Source organism: Salvia miltiorrhiza, chromosome 6, assembly GCF_028751815.1.
Source record: "Salvia miltiorrhiza cultivar Shanhuang (shh) chromosome 6, IMPLAD_Smil_shh, whole genome shotgun sequence".
NCBI classification, from domain to species: Eukaryota; Viridiplantae; Streptophyta; class Magnoliopsida; order Lamiales; family Lamiaceae; genus Salvia; species Salvia miltiorrhiza.
This window is the reverse complement of record NC_080392.1, coordinates 18597624-18611114: the sequence shown is the minus strand read 5'-3', so window position 1 is coordinate 18611114 and position 13491 is coordinate 18597624. Positions and strand designations below refer to the sequence as shown.

The 13491-nt window shown below is 41.0% G+C and overlaps 1 long non-coding RNA gene across 1 annotated transcript; it reads right to left on the bottom strand.

Moving 5' to 3' along the window:
• Positions 1-9726: 9726 nt before the first annotated feature.
• Positions 9727-12821, bottom strand: LOC130990304 (uncharacterized). Its single transcript, XR_009090916.1, has 4 exons — positions 12663-12821; positions 12556-12584; positions 10584-10648; positions 9727-9988 (listed from the first exon to the last, which is right to left on the bottom strand). It is a non-coding gene; the product is annotated as an uncharacterized LOC130990304 (long non-coding RNA).
• Positions 12822-13491: the final 670 nt, after the last annotated feature.

Here is a 13491-nt window from a genome sequence, read left to right as displayed (position 1 = left end):
GGTGTAATCTGTACACCATTTATGTGATTTTCTTTTCCCGATACTCATGTGGTTGCTCTGAATCTATGTGAATAATCGTGAACTTGGTCTTTGGTTTGTGTATGCATAATCGTGTGATTGCTCTTTGGTTTATGTATGCACTTTCAGACTCAGTGAGTAATGAAATCGGACCTGAAAAGTCCAAGAAACCTGAAAAGACACGACGTAGTTGGTCAATGAGGGAGGAGGAGGTGCTTCTTGCAACCATGCTAACTGCATAGCAAATATCAGATCTCGTACATAGCAATCCATACATGAAGCTATCTACTGCGGAAATGTAGAATACTGCCTTCATTTCCTCAACCTCAATAGGCATCTTAAGACATATGTCTTTAGATAAAGGAACGCCATAGCTCAAAGGTTGCAATCCTTTCTTGGCGGTATGCATACTAAAACGAGTATTCTCAGTATCAATGTAAGTCACTCGAGATAAGCCCAACATCCTTTTCTAGTGACCCCTTATAACCTTGATCACAATGATGTATACTATACCTCCTTAGTCTTTCATCTGAAACTGTTCGGATAACCACTACTTTATGTCTGATAATAACTCCATATTGTCGCTAATTAGGAGGGTACTATCTACATAAAGTGCAAGGAAAACCACATTACCATTGGCATCTAAACGGTACACGCAACTTTCGTTCTCCCAACGAATAAATCCATAGCATTTAATGACCTCGTCAAAACATTTGTTCCATGACCTCGAAGCTTGCTTAAGTCTATAAATGGACTTCTTTAGCTTCCACACAAGATGCTCTTCACCCTTCTTCACAAACCCTTCGGGTTGCTGCATATAGATATCCCTTCATTCTTCAAGGAAACCGTTTAAGAAAGCGGTCTTGACATCCATTTGCCAAACCTCAAGGTTCATGTGGGCTGCTATGGCAAGGAGTATTCGGATGGACTTAAGCATGGCAACTGGCGAAAAGGTCTCATCATAATCTATACCTTGTTCCTGGGTATAACCTTTCGCCACCAGTCTAGCTTTAAAAGCTGCGACTTCGCCATCCCAATCTCTCTTTCTCTTGTATACCCACTTACTACCTATGGCCAAAAAGCCATCTGGTAATTCAGTTTTCTCGTATACCTCCATAGCAGTCATGGATTCTATATCAGAAACCATGGCATCGTACCAAGAATCTGCATCTAAATCTTCCATCGCTTGTCTAAAGTTGTCAGGGTCGATATCCTTTTGTTCATTAACAGGGACAAGATCCGAAGATTCTCCCAAGAATATAAATCGATTGTGTTGGACGACAACCCTCCCACTACGACGAAGTGGTGGTGGTACGGTTGTGACAATGGTTTGTGCAGTGTCCTGTGGTGCATCACTTGCACACTTGGCTTGGGTTATGGAATCGTCTGTCTATTGCCTTCAATTTCTTGAAGCACAATATCTGACTTGGATGAATTATTATTCACATAGTCCACTTCTAAGAATCATTTTTCATTGCTAATAACCACCTTCTGATTCTTTAGGACTAATTGCAAAGATGCATAACTCATCATCGAACATATTTTTCCAAGAGTGACCTATTTCTTCCCTCCACCACACCATCTTATATAGGGATTACATGGTGTAGTAAATTGGGTTGGAATCCCAAACACTGACAATGAATCAGAAAAGATCATTCCTAACACATTATTGGCCCTTTATCCCCTTTGCCATGAATGACCCGGTCTCCATCTTTTCCTCTATACAGGATTCGCAGGTTCCAAATGGTACAACTTGGATTGAATCCAATGTACTATTTAGACACGAGCCTTTGGATCCTGTTAAGATAGATGTGACCTAATCTAGGGTATCAATATATGTGTAAGATCCTCATAAGAGATTAGCCTTAACTTTTCTCTTTCTTTTGTTCAATGATGTACATGCAATATAAAGGTATTATGTAGACAAGTTATAGTATAAAGAGAGATGTTCAAAATACCAGAATAGACAACTTTGTCATTTCCTATGATAGAGACACCACTATCAAAAATGACATAATATCCATCTATTCAAACTTTTGGAACATGATAAGGAACTCTCAAAAACTAAACTATGTCTTTAGAACATAAAGACAAGTCTCCAATTGCAACAGCTGCGACTCTTGTCGCGTTGCTTATGAAGACAATCATCTCATCACTTTTCAGCTTCCTTGTCAACTTAAAAAGCTATGCAAGGTGCAACAATCATGATCAGTTTCTCTCGTGATCCACTACTCACAACTGAGTAGAAAACGAGTTTACATGTCTCAGTTACTATAGCAAGTGAAGTACTTTAACCCTTTGCCTTGAGTATTGAAAAAAAATGCTCCAATACTCAATCTTTATCACACCACTACTCCCACTATTTTCCTTGTCTTTCTTGCCCCTTGGACCCTTCTTCTTCCTGTTTTTCGACGAAGAAGATGGCCCTCTTTTGGCAATAACAAGTGCTTGCACATCTCTTTCCCACAACTTTTTTAGCCGTAACTAGAGCATTCAAAAACTCAAAAGGAGTATTATCCTTCTTGCTCATAACAGCGTTGAGCCGAAAGTTCTTAATTAAAAGACTTAGGAAGATAGTTCAGGATAATATCGACTTTTGCCTCACCGTCGATACTCCCACTAAGCAAGTCAAGTCCATCAAACAAGTTTGCCATGTGCATGACATGCTCGTGCACTGAGCTATGATCGCTCATAAAAATAACAAGATTACTCTCATCAAATTTAAACGAGTAGCCCAGTCCGACTCTCTGAACATTTTCTTGAGATTCAGCATGATGCTAAGAGCATCGTCCATGCCCTGATGTTAGAGTTGCAAGATTTGTGACATTATTCTCATAATATAGCATTTAGCCACATTATTCGTCACATGCCACCTTTTATGCAGTTCCTTTTTCCCATTAGTTGTCTCATCGTTCGAACAAATAGAACGTGGAGTAGTAAGCAACACAAAATTTGTGCTAGTTTGTGATGAAGATAAACTCCAAAAAGCGTTTCCATATATATATTTATATATATGGACCGGTTAATGACTTTGTGCAAGAATAAATAAACAATAGGAGACATAGACATATCTGAAAGTAAACAAATAAACATGTAAAAACATGAAACACATAATTCGTAACAATAATATTGTAACCTTTTGATAAAACAATATTGATTGAAACCTCCAATCGCACAAGGAATCTCATATGCAAGCCACGCGTGTGGACGTTTACACACGAACTCCTCAACCAGACTATTCACCTAGTCATTTAATTTCCATCCATGTCAACTTAACCTTTTGACAAAGGAAATTAATAGTTGGACCTTAACTAGATCATATCATCATCAATAAGGGACTCCGCGGGGAGTTATACATTGTACTTAATATGATATCTAAGCAATGACCACAATTTAACATTGACAATTAAATTCTCGAAATTGACATACTCACTCGGACCATGCCACTTTCAATTTAATTTCTTGGTTATCTTATTTAATTTCATTCTCCAAAGTACTCGTGAAAATCATACAAGTAAGCCACGCGTGTGGACGTTTACTGCATAACTCCCACTACTTTAATGGATTTAAATATTTTTTATAGAAACCTCATCTGACAAACTTATGAAAGAACAAACATGAAGTTAGCCACGCGTGTGGACGTTTACTCACATCGCCAATCACTTTGTCTAGAGACCGCTTGTGGAGGTCTAAAATAATTTTTAAGCACTTTAAAAATTATTAAAACTGCTTAGTCTTTTTCTTTCAAAAGGTTTGATCATGCTCAACACATAATCCTAAACATGCTCTTCTAGAACGCAACACGTAAAACATGCTCGCAGAATTCTAAAACATGCTTAAGAAAACGATAAAACTAGCATGCTTGTCTAAGCACAGTTAAAAACACATATTAACAAGCAAAGACAGAAACAACATGCAAAGAGCATAATGGATTAACCCCACGACATGCAAAGAACAGAATAAAAGAAATAAAGTTCTTCGTGACCCATTCGTGGAATCCCAATTCTAATCTATTACATTTAAAACAGAAAAGAAAAAAACTCAAAAATGAAAACTCGGCCCGAAACAACTCCATCAGGCCTATCTTTGAAAACTAGGGTTTGGGAACCCCTAGGGTTTGCCTCGAGATTCGTGCGCTACTTCCTCAGCAGCCTCGGCAAATAGAGAGCAGCAGCAACTCAGAGGCTAGAGCAGAGACCGCTCAGAAGCCAGAGCCGAGACAGCTCCAAAGCCGAGACAGCTCCAGAGCCAGAGCTAGAGCTGAGACAGCTCCAGAGCCAGAGCACAGACTGCCCAGAGCCAGAACTGAGACAGCTCCAGAGCTAGAGCACAGAATGCCCAGAGTCAGAGCTGAGACAGCTCCAGAGCCAGAGCACAGACTGCCCAGAGCCAGAGATGATACATCTCAAGAGCCAGAACACAGACTGCTCAGAGCCAGAGCCTAAGCCCAGACTGCTCAGAGCCAGAGCCAGAAGCCCAGACTGCTCAGAGCTAGAGCCAGAAGCCCAGACTGCTCAGAGCTAGAGCCAGAGCCTAGAGTGCTCATAACCAGAGCCGAAGCCCAGACTGCTCAGAACCAGGGCCAAGACAGCTCCAGAGGGAGAGCGTAGTAGCTCGGAGGCCAGAGTGCAGCACAGCCTGAAACCTGTTCATCCACTCCAAAAACCTACTCTTCGTTCTCCGTCTGATCGTCGTCGTCTTCGTCTCATTTTACCATAATTACAGATTACAACTGAAAAACAAAGTACAACAATCGAAATTCTAATCTAACCATAGATTTTCTCGTGGTGGAAAAACGATTACAACGTCAAAATGACGTACCCCACGAATCAACAGACCACGAAGAACAGCAGCAGAAAAACCAAAAAAAAACACGCACATATTAATCGAACGCAAATTATCAGACAGACCCAAGAAAACTAATCCGGGCTCTGATACCAATTGAAGGAATATTAAACTTAATTAATACTCGATTTGCTCGAAGATCGTCTCTTAGATTATCTTAATTCACCATACATCGATTAAACCTAGCATGCTCCTATTAAATTAAGTGTTGCACCTTGGAGTTAGAAATACCTGAAGAATTCCTAAGAATTCATCAATTCGTCGCTGAACAGGTCAGCCAACTTCAAGCCTTCGTTTGAAGCCTCAAACGTCCTCCAATCTCATTTTATCCAGAAATACAACTTCTTCCTTTTCGAAAGAGCTTTCCGTGGCCACCTGTTTTGTCCAAATCCTAGTTTTATAGAGGAAGTTATGGTCGTTCTTCGGAAACTGCCAGAACTTGATTTTCTGCGAAAAACTGACTCCAGCTCAGATCTTCTGAATTGTATTGAGTCGGGGCTTGTATTTAGACTTATTAAATCTCCGTATTTAAAATATCCGACATCCATTAATTAATTAGAGCTCTGACAGCTTAAATTAATTAATCTCTTTGTAATCTTTAAGCAGTACTACTCAAACCTTATTATTGCGCTTGAACTTAATCAACCTGCAGGGTTTAACGCAATAAACCTTATTGAGCTCCTTAAGGGGATGTCATTATCCTATACCGGATACGGGTACTAATAGAGATAACCAAATATCATATATTGACCGCTATCACCCAAGATACAGAGTACTCAAGTTAATATATAACTCTCACCCATAGTAAGTCAAAGTGATACATGAATCAACATATATATTTGAAATCTTATTAGTATTAAGATTCTATTAAGTCACCGAGATCTTGATTCTTCACTTACGTCAGATAGAAGAATACATCTCACTGTGATCCTATCAATAGGTTATGACGTACCAGTATAGACAAGTAGTCAAGACAAACTCCTTCCATCTATACTGCAGCCTAAACCAAAAACTCGTCCCAGAGTCATCTCGGCTGTGATCAGTTTATATATCTTATGGTTATTCCAATTATATGGTCTTCTGTGATCTACAACACACCATATAATCTGCTTATATAGAGACAAATGACATACATATGCAATCATGAACACAATCAGATAGGAGATAAAATAGTGAACACAGGAATCATTGTATACAAACATAAAACGTTCTTGCTTTCAGTATACAAATCCAACAATAATGTGAATAGATTGACGGATCAAACGCCATTAAATAAGTCTCAGGAGGAGATTTTCCACCTAATAAAAAACGAGCCTTTTTTCAGAGCTCCAAGGGACTATATTGAGGGGGCTGCCAAGCCCGGGCCTAACAACCTACTTTGTCAATACCATAACCAGTATGGTCACCCTACAGATTATTGTGGACACTTGAGGCATCAGTTGGAAGTGCTGGTAAGACAGGGAAAGTTGGATCAGTTTGTTAAGCAAACACCACCACCACAGCAACAAAACAATGCTTACCCTGACAGGGCTGCACAGGATTAGGGAAATAGGGGCGGGGGTTGCAGGGCCACCCCACCCCGAGAAAATAAGAGGCAGGTGCACATGATCATTGGAGATGAAAGTGGTCCCACATCCAACCGAGCTCGAAAACAGGTCATATGCTCCGCCAGAGCTGGCAATTATCCCAGCCATGTCATGTCAATTCGCACAGCCAAAAGGGAGCCGACCATCTCTTTCGGGCCAGGGGATCACGCGGGGCTCATCCACCTGCACGATGATGCGCTAGTCTTTTCTGCGGAGGTGGCCAATTGCACTGTGCACCGTATCTTTGTTGATTCCGGTAGCGCCGTCAATATTGTATATAAGGATTGCTTGACAGTTATGGCTTTGAACGCAGCGCTGAAGCCACCGGGCAACCTGTTGTATGGGTTTACAGGAGAATCCATCATACCATTGGGTCGATAGAGCTGCCCATGATGTGGGAAAAAGAGGAAGCTTCGCGAACTCGGATCTTAAAATTTCTGGTGGTTGATTTTCCTCGATCTAGCTACAACATTATAGTGGGGAGACCAGCCTTGAACGCTTTTCAAGTAGTAATATCTATGTATCATTTGAAGATGAAATTTCCATTGGAATGAGGGAGGATAGAGGAAGTGGTCGGAAATCAAATTGCTTCGAAAGAATGTTTTGTCCGTAGTTTGACAGCACAAACCGGGGGGAAGCGCTCCCAGAGCGAGCAGGAGGGGCTGACTAATAAAAGCCTCAGGCTGACAACAAGTGCGGACATCACAACTGAAAGGAAAGAAGTGGAGGAGTTGAGGAAGAATCCTAGAAAGCAGCCCATGTTATCGACGGATGATCAGTGCATGCTGGTAGAGCTGTTCCCAGGGAAGTCTGGATTACCACAAAAGTGGGCACTGAGATGACTCCAGAGCTGGAAAGGGAGGTTATAAAATGCCTTCGACGCAATGCAGATGTCTTTGCTTTCACCACGGCAGACCTAAAGGGAATAGATCGTACACTGACAGAGCATCGCTTGAATGTTGATCCCACGAAAAAGCCAGTGATCCAAAAAACAAAACACTTTGGGCTCGAAAAGGATGCAGCGATCAGGGAGCAAGTGAAGGCTTTGCTGGAAGAAGGGCACATTGTGGAAGTGCAATACCCCATCTGGCTATCTAACGCTGTGATGGTTGAGAAAAAACAGAAGGGCTCAAAATTTGAATAGACACAGGGCTGTCAACGGGCCTTCAAGCAATTGAAAGAATATCTTGCAGGGTTGCCCGTGTTAACCAAGCCCATCCCAAGGGAGACGCTATATTTATATATCGCAGTGGGAACAAAATCTTTGGGCTCAGTGCTTATTCGGGAAGAGAGGGGGCAACAGAGGCTTATCTACTTTGTCAGTAAAATCTTGCAGGGGGCAGAGCTGAAATACACTGAGATTGAGAGGGCAGCCCTGGTGGTACTCACTACTGCTCGGAGATTACGACCCTACTTTTTGGCGCACGGGTTATAATAGGGACAACGCTGCCGTTCCGCCAAACACTGGGCCGCCTAGACTTATCAGGGCGGATGGTAAAATGGGCAATTGAGCTAAGCGAGTTTGATGTAGATTTTGAGCCACGTGTAGCAATCAAGGCACAAACCTTACCTGATTTCATACAAGAAACTACAAAAACAGAGATGAACCAGCCCTGGAGGGCTTCAGTGGACGGGCCGGTTACAAAAGAAAGGTGTGGCATGGGCATACATATACAGTCCCCAACCGGTGATGATTTGCAATTTGCAATCAAGTATGGGCAGCGCTTGTCCAACAACGAGGCGGAATACGAAACAGTGCTGAGAGCGTTGCGAATATTAGCAGAGCTGGGGGCTGAGTCAGTACATATTAAATCTGATTCCCAATTGGTCGTGCAGCAGTTGTTGGGGGAATACGATATCAGAGAGAGCAGGATGGCTATTATTTTCTCAGAGCTAAAGAATTCATGGCTAAGTTCCAGGACTACCGCATTTAACAAATACCACGGGAACAAAATAACAGGGCTGACTTGCTGGCTCGAATGGCCAGTGCGGTGGAACATACTTGGACCGATTCGGTGACATTGCTATTTGAGCCCAGCACAAAAAGAAGGGAAGTAGTTCTTAGCGTGGACGAAAAGCCAGATTGGTGCACACCTATCGTCCATTTCTTACGCACGGGTGAACGCCTCGATGTTGTGGTATCTCAACGCTGCCTTTATAGCCGGTTTTGTTTACTCAATGACCATCTCTATCGCTGGTCCTTCACGCATCCACTCCTCAAATGTTTATCGCCAGAGGAAGCATTGTATGCTATTCAAGAAATCCACCAGGGCTGCTGTGGTAATCACGCTGGGTATAAGGACCTTATGCGAAAGATAGTCAGGGCTGGCTTCTACTGGCCTACGATGAAAGACGATGCCAAGAACTTCATTAAAAAATGTGAGACCTGCCAGAAGTTTGCTCTGCGTATTAACACGCCAGGGGAGACCATGGGCACCATGCAAGCCACTTGCCCGTTTGATAAATGGGGAATAGATATAGTGGGAAAATTGCCCACAGCACCGGGAATGAAGTGCTTCCTCATTGTAGCAGTGGACTATTTCTCGAAATAGGTGGAAGCGGAAGCAGTAACTAAAATCGACGAGTGTGCCATTGAAAGATTCTTATGGCGCAATATTTGTTGCCGATATGGGTCGCCCAGGGTGTTAATCTCGGATAATGAATCTTAGTTCACAGGGACACGAATAGAGGATTTCTATCTAAGGATGGACATTGTGCAGCGCTTCGTATCCATGGCACATCCTCAAGCGAATGGGCAAGTGGAACTCACCAACCGCACTATCTGTGAAGGGTTGAAAAAACAACTTGAAAAGTGTAAGGAAAGATGGGTGGAAGAGCCGGATGGAGTTTTATGGGCCCATCGTACTAGCCCTAAAACCGCTACAGGGGAGGCCCCATTCACCCTGGTATATGGTTCCAACGCTGTCATCCCGGCAGAGGTGCGCTTAGCTTCGCATCGGATCTTGCATTATGATCCCATCAGGAATGACGAGCTGCGCTGCCTTGATCTTGATATGATTGATCTGCACCGAGATGTGGCTGTGTTAAGAACAACCAAGTATAAGAGCCTTGTTAAGGCTGGGTTTGACAAGAAAGTTATTGCACGAAAATTTGATAAAGGGGATCTAGTGCTGAAACGGGTGGACGCGCTCCACCCAACCAAGAAATTCGATCTCACTTGGTGTCACAGCCCACTATCCCAATGACGGGTTAACCGGGGTTATGACTTGGGGTGAACAATAAGAAACGGAAATTAAAGGGGATTTACTAAGTAACCAACATTAATAACAAACTAGTGGTATATATATATAACCACTTGGGTAATTCACAAACGAGTCTGCCATAACGACTAGACCCCAACTGAAAGTTAATTAAAATGAAGTAGTAATAAGTTCAAGTAGAAATGATAAATAAGTCAGAGTGTTTGCAGCGGAAAAACGTGTGAGTTATGCATATGGAGATGCATACTCAAGGTTTCATTACATAAACATCAAAAGGGAAATCCGCTCAACACCGATCCATTCCATCGCCTGCTCAACCTGCACATTTAGAAATACATGCAGGGCTGAGTATAAAAATACTCAGTGACATAAGCCGAAAATACAACATGCATACATATATAAATTGAACTGCCAACAGTAACACACAGGGGTTTTCTTGAATGACCTGCGCTTACTAAAACATTTCATTCATTTTCATAAAGGTGGATGCGCATCCCATTTTCAGTCTATATGATCCATATCTGTCCTTTCTGTCACGCGCCGGGAAGGAGGCCTCCTTACCACGGACGCCAAGACCGGTCGCAAGCGACTCGCGGTCTCCATGAGTGTACACGTTAACCCTAGCTAGCGACCTTTGTCTAGCATAGGATCCCAATTGGATTTCCTTTAAAGTTGGCGAACCAACACAGATAGGATACATATAAAAACATAAACATTTTTGGCAGTCAATCATTTCATAAACATTTCATTTCATTTCATGAACATTTTATTTTCATTTCATAAGAGTCATTTATCATTTGGGCATAATAATAAACTGAAATTAACAGTTAAAATCATCTCATGCATATATTCGTATAAGAGGCCTACGACACGCAGGGGATCTCTATATACGTATAGTAAAAGTAATGCCCACCTTAAACGTTCTTAAAGCTGGCGTGGAGTCGTTTCTTCTTTGACTTCACTTTCTGTCGCTCGGACCTTCATTGATGAAGAGTCGATAAGTTCGTTAAAAAAAATTGTCATAAGACAAAGTCTAATTCTACGTGCCTAGGGTATCTTTTAAAGTTTTAGGGTTCTAGCATCCATATTAATCTCGTTTCATTCAATCAATAAAATGTAACCAATTATCATGTAACTATCATATAGGTTCGAACCCATTTGTTCGAACATCAACATGTACATAATCCATAACCTCTCTCTACACCCGTCATTTAGTCAAGTACTCCATCAATTAAGAACAAGCCATATATTATCACCCTGAAAATTTAATCATTATAAATCATGCTTTCTCATACTTCGCACATTTTCATCACTTAAATAAATAAATCATTTATAAACGCATGCTTAGCAATTTAATATCTCAATTAAATCCCAAGCTCATTTGATAAAGTAAATCATATACTTAATCATTCTATAACACAATTCCACATTTTTTTTATCACGTAAATAAACAAGAAATTCCATTATTCATTTATAAATAATAAAACATTTTAAAATACATTGAGATGCAATAAAACATTTTAACCATTTAAAAATCCATACTCGTAAGCTTTGAAAATAATTTTATCAAATAATAAATGGGGCTTAATCCCAAAATATTTGCTTTAAAGTACATTAATAATTTAAATAATAGAATGGACTTCATTTAGAATAAATAATCCCAACTTCCAATATTAAAATTTAATTCAAGAGATTTAAATTCACTAAATAATTTAGTGAAAATTCAAACATTTTTTTTTTTAGAAATAAGGCCAAAATTTCGTAGGCTCTATTATTCAAATGACAGCCCAAAATTAATTAAATTTTGGGCCTAAACCTATTAAATAAACCAATCAAATTTCTTTTTTAAAAAAAAACAAGAAGGCCCAGCAGCATAAAAAAAAAATCGGCCCATTTTTATTAAAATTTTAGGCCCAAGCTAATTAAATAAGGAGCCCAATTAAATCCTAACCCTAACATATCCATACATACACACACACAACACACACCCGCCTCACGCCTCTCTCTCTACTCTCTGCCTCTCGGTCTGCGCCTCCCTCTCCCTCTCTCACTCTCACTCTCCTCGGAGGCGGCGCCGCCTCGCCGGACGTCCCCCTCCCCCTCTCATATATCTCCTCCCTCCTCTCTCTCTGTCGGACTCCCTCTGTCCGCCGCCTTCTTCCCTGGCGAGGACAACACCGGTCAGCCATCTCCCTTCTCTCGACTCCGGCAGCAGTAACAGCAGCTGCTAATGAAGCCAGCCACCGCCGAAGCCCTGAATCACCGACTCCCATCTCTCGCTCGTCTCTCTCGCTTCCATCGGAAACAGGCGCACGAACACAGCCATTGCTGCGTCGCCACCACCTCCCTCATCCTCCGACGGAACAGCCGCCCTTTCTCCACCCTCGACTTTGCCGTCTCGCCGGCTGACTCACGGTGAAGAGCCTCGCACTACCCAGGTAAACCCCCACTTTCATTATTCTATTTCATCTCTCAAATTCCCCCTCTTCCCTTTTGTTTTTATAAAATCTGAAATCTCTCTCTCTCTTCTTTTTCCCTTTGGCAGAACGGAACCACGGCTCCGCCGCCTTCCGTCGACCATCGGCAGCCACCGCGGCTGCTGTCTCTCTCGGATCTCACACAAAACAGGGGCTTACCCCAGATTTCAGTCAAACACTTAGCATAGGGTTTTTGTGTAAAAACATATACTGCAAAGTCATACACTGTAAATATGAAATTATAAATATCATGTACTGAAATGCTTATAAGATCTGAAATTCTTTTCTTGCAATAAAACACTCAGTGTACAAATTTCAGCTCATATGTATATATGTAAACTTGTTGTGAAACATCAAACAGGCGTGTATGAATTGGTGATTCTCTGTAAAAATGAAATAGGGAAAAACCTTGGATTGGTGGTGAATGTTGCTTGTCTCTGCAGATTTGGTATATCACATAATTTAGAATTGTTGTGAAGAAGAATTGAATGAGATGAATTATCTTGCTCTATTACCTTGTAATTTGTTGGGGCGAAACTTGCTGCAGACGTGGAAATTGATTTGGAAAGCTGGAAATAGCTGAGTCTTGACAACCTATTGTACTATGAGGATTTCTTTTGGTGTGAATGAAATAAGGCTGGTGTGGGAGAGAGTAGGTGAATGTGGAAGAGTAGGTGGAGAATTAGGTGGGAGGAAATAAAATATAATAAAATAAAAAAGTCTTTCGGGTTGTACTATAAAAATTGTAATAATTCTTCAGGGTTTGCTGACTAAAAGCTTGTGAAAATGCTTGAATGCTAAATTAAATAACCACATAGGCTCACTTCACAATTAATAAAAATTCATATCTAACACTCTAATGTTAAATCCTCATAAAAAAAATTAATGGACTCAAAATATATATTTTGAGTGCATCGTCCATTGAAAATAAAAATAAAAATAATCACATATATAAATCATCAAATTCATATAAGTTCGTATTTTATTAATGGATGCTGAACCCTAATTACCAATAATTAAGCCTATAATCAGTGATTAAAAGCCGGGATATGACATACTATCCCCCTTAAAAGAAATTTCGTCCCGAAATTTGTACCTCAGGAAATAATTCTGAGTACTTCTTCTTCATGCTAGACTCGAGTTCCCATGTCGCCTCTTCTTGATCATGGTGCTTCCAAATGACTTTTACTAAGGATATCGACTTATTCCTTAGTACTTGAACTTTCCGATCTAGAATAGATTCGGGTCTCTCTTCATAGCTCATATCTGGGCTAAGGATAACGTCGTCCCTTTGGATCACGTGTTTTGGATCATAAACATATTTCCTTAACTGCGACACATGAA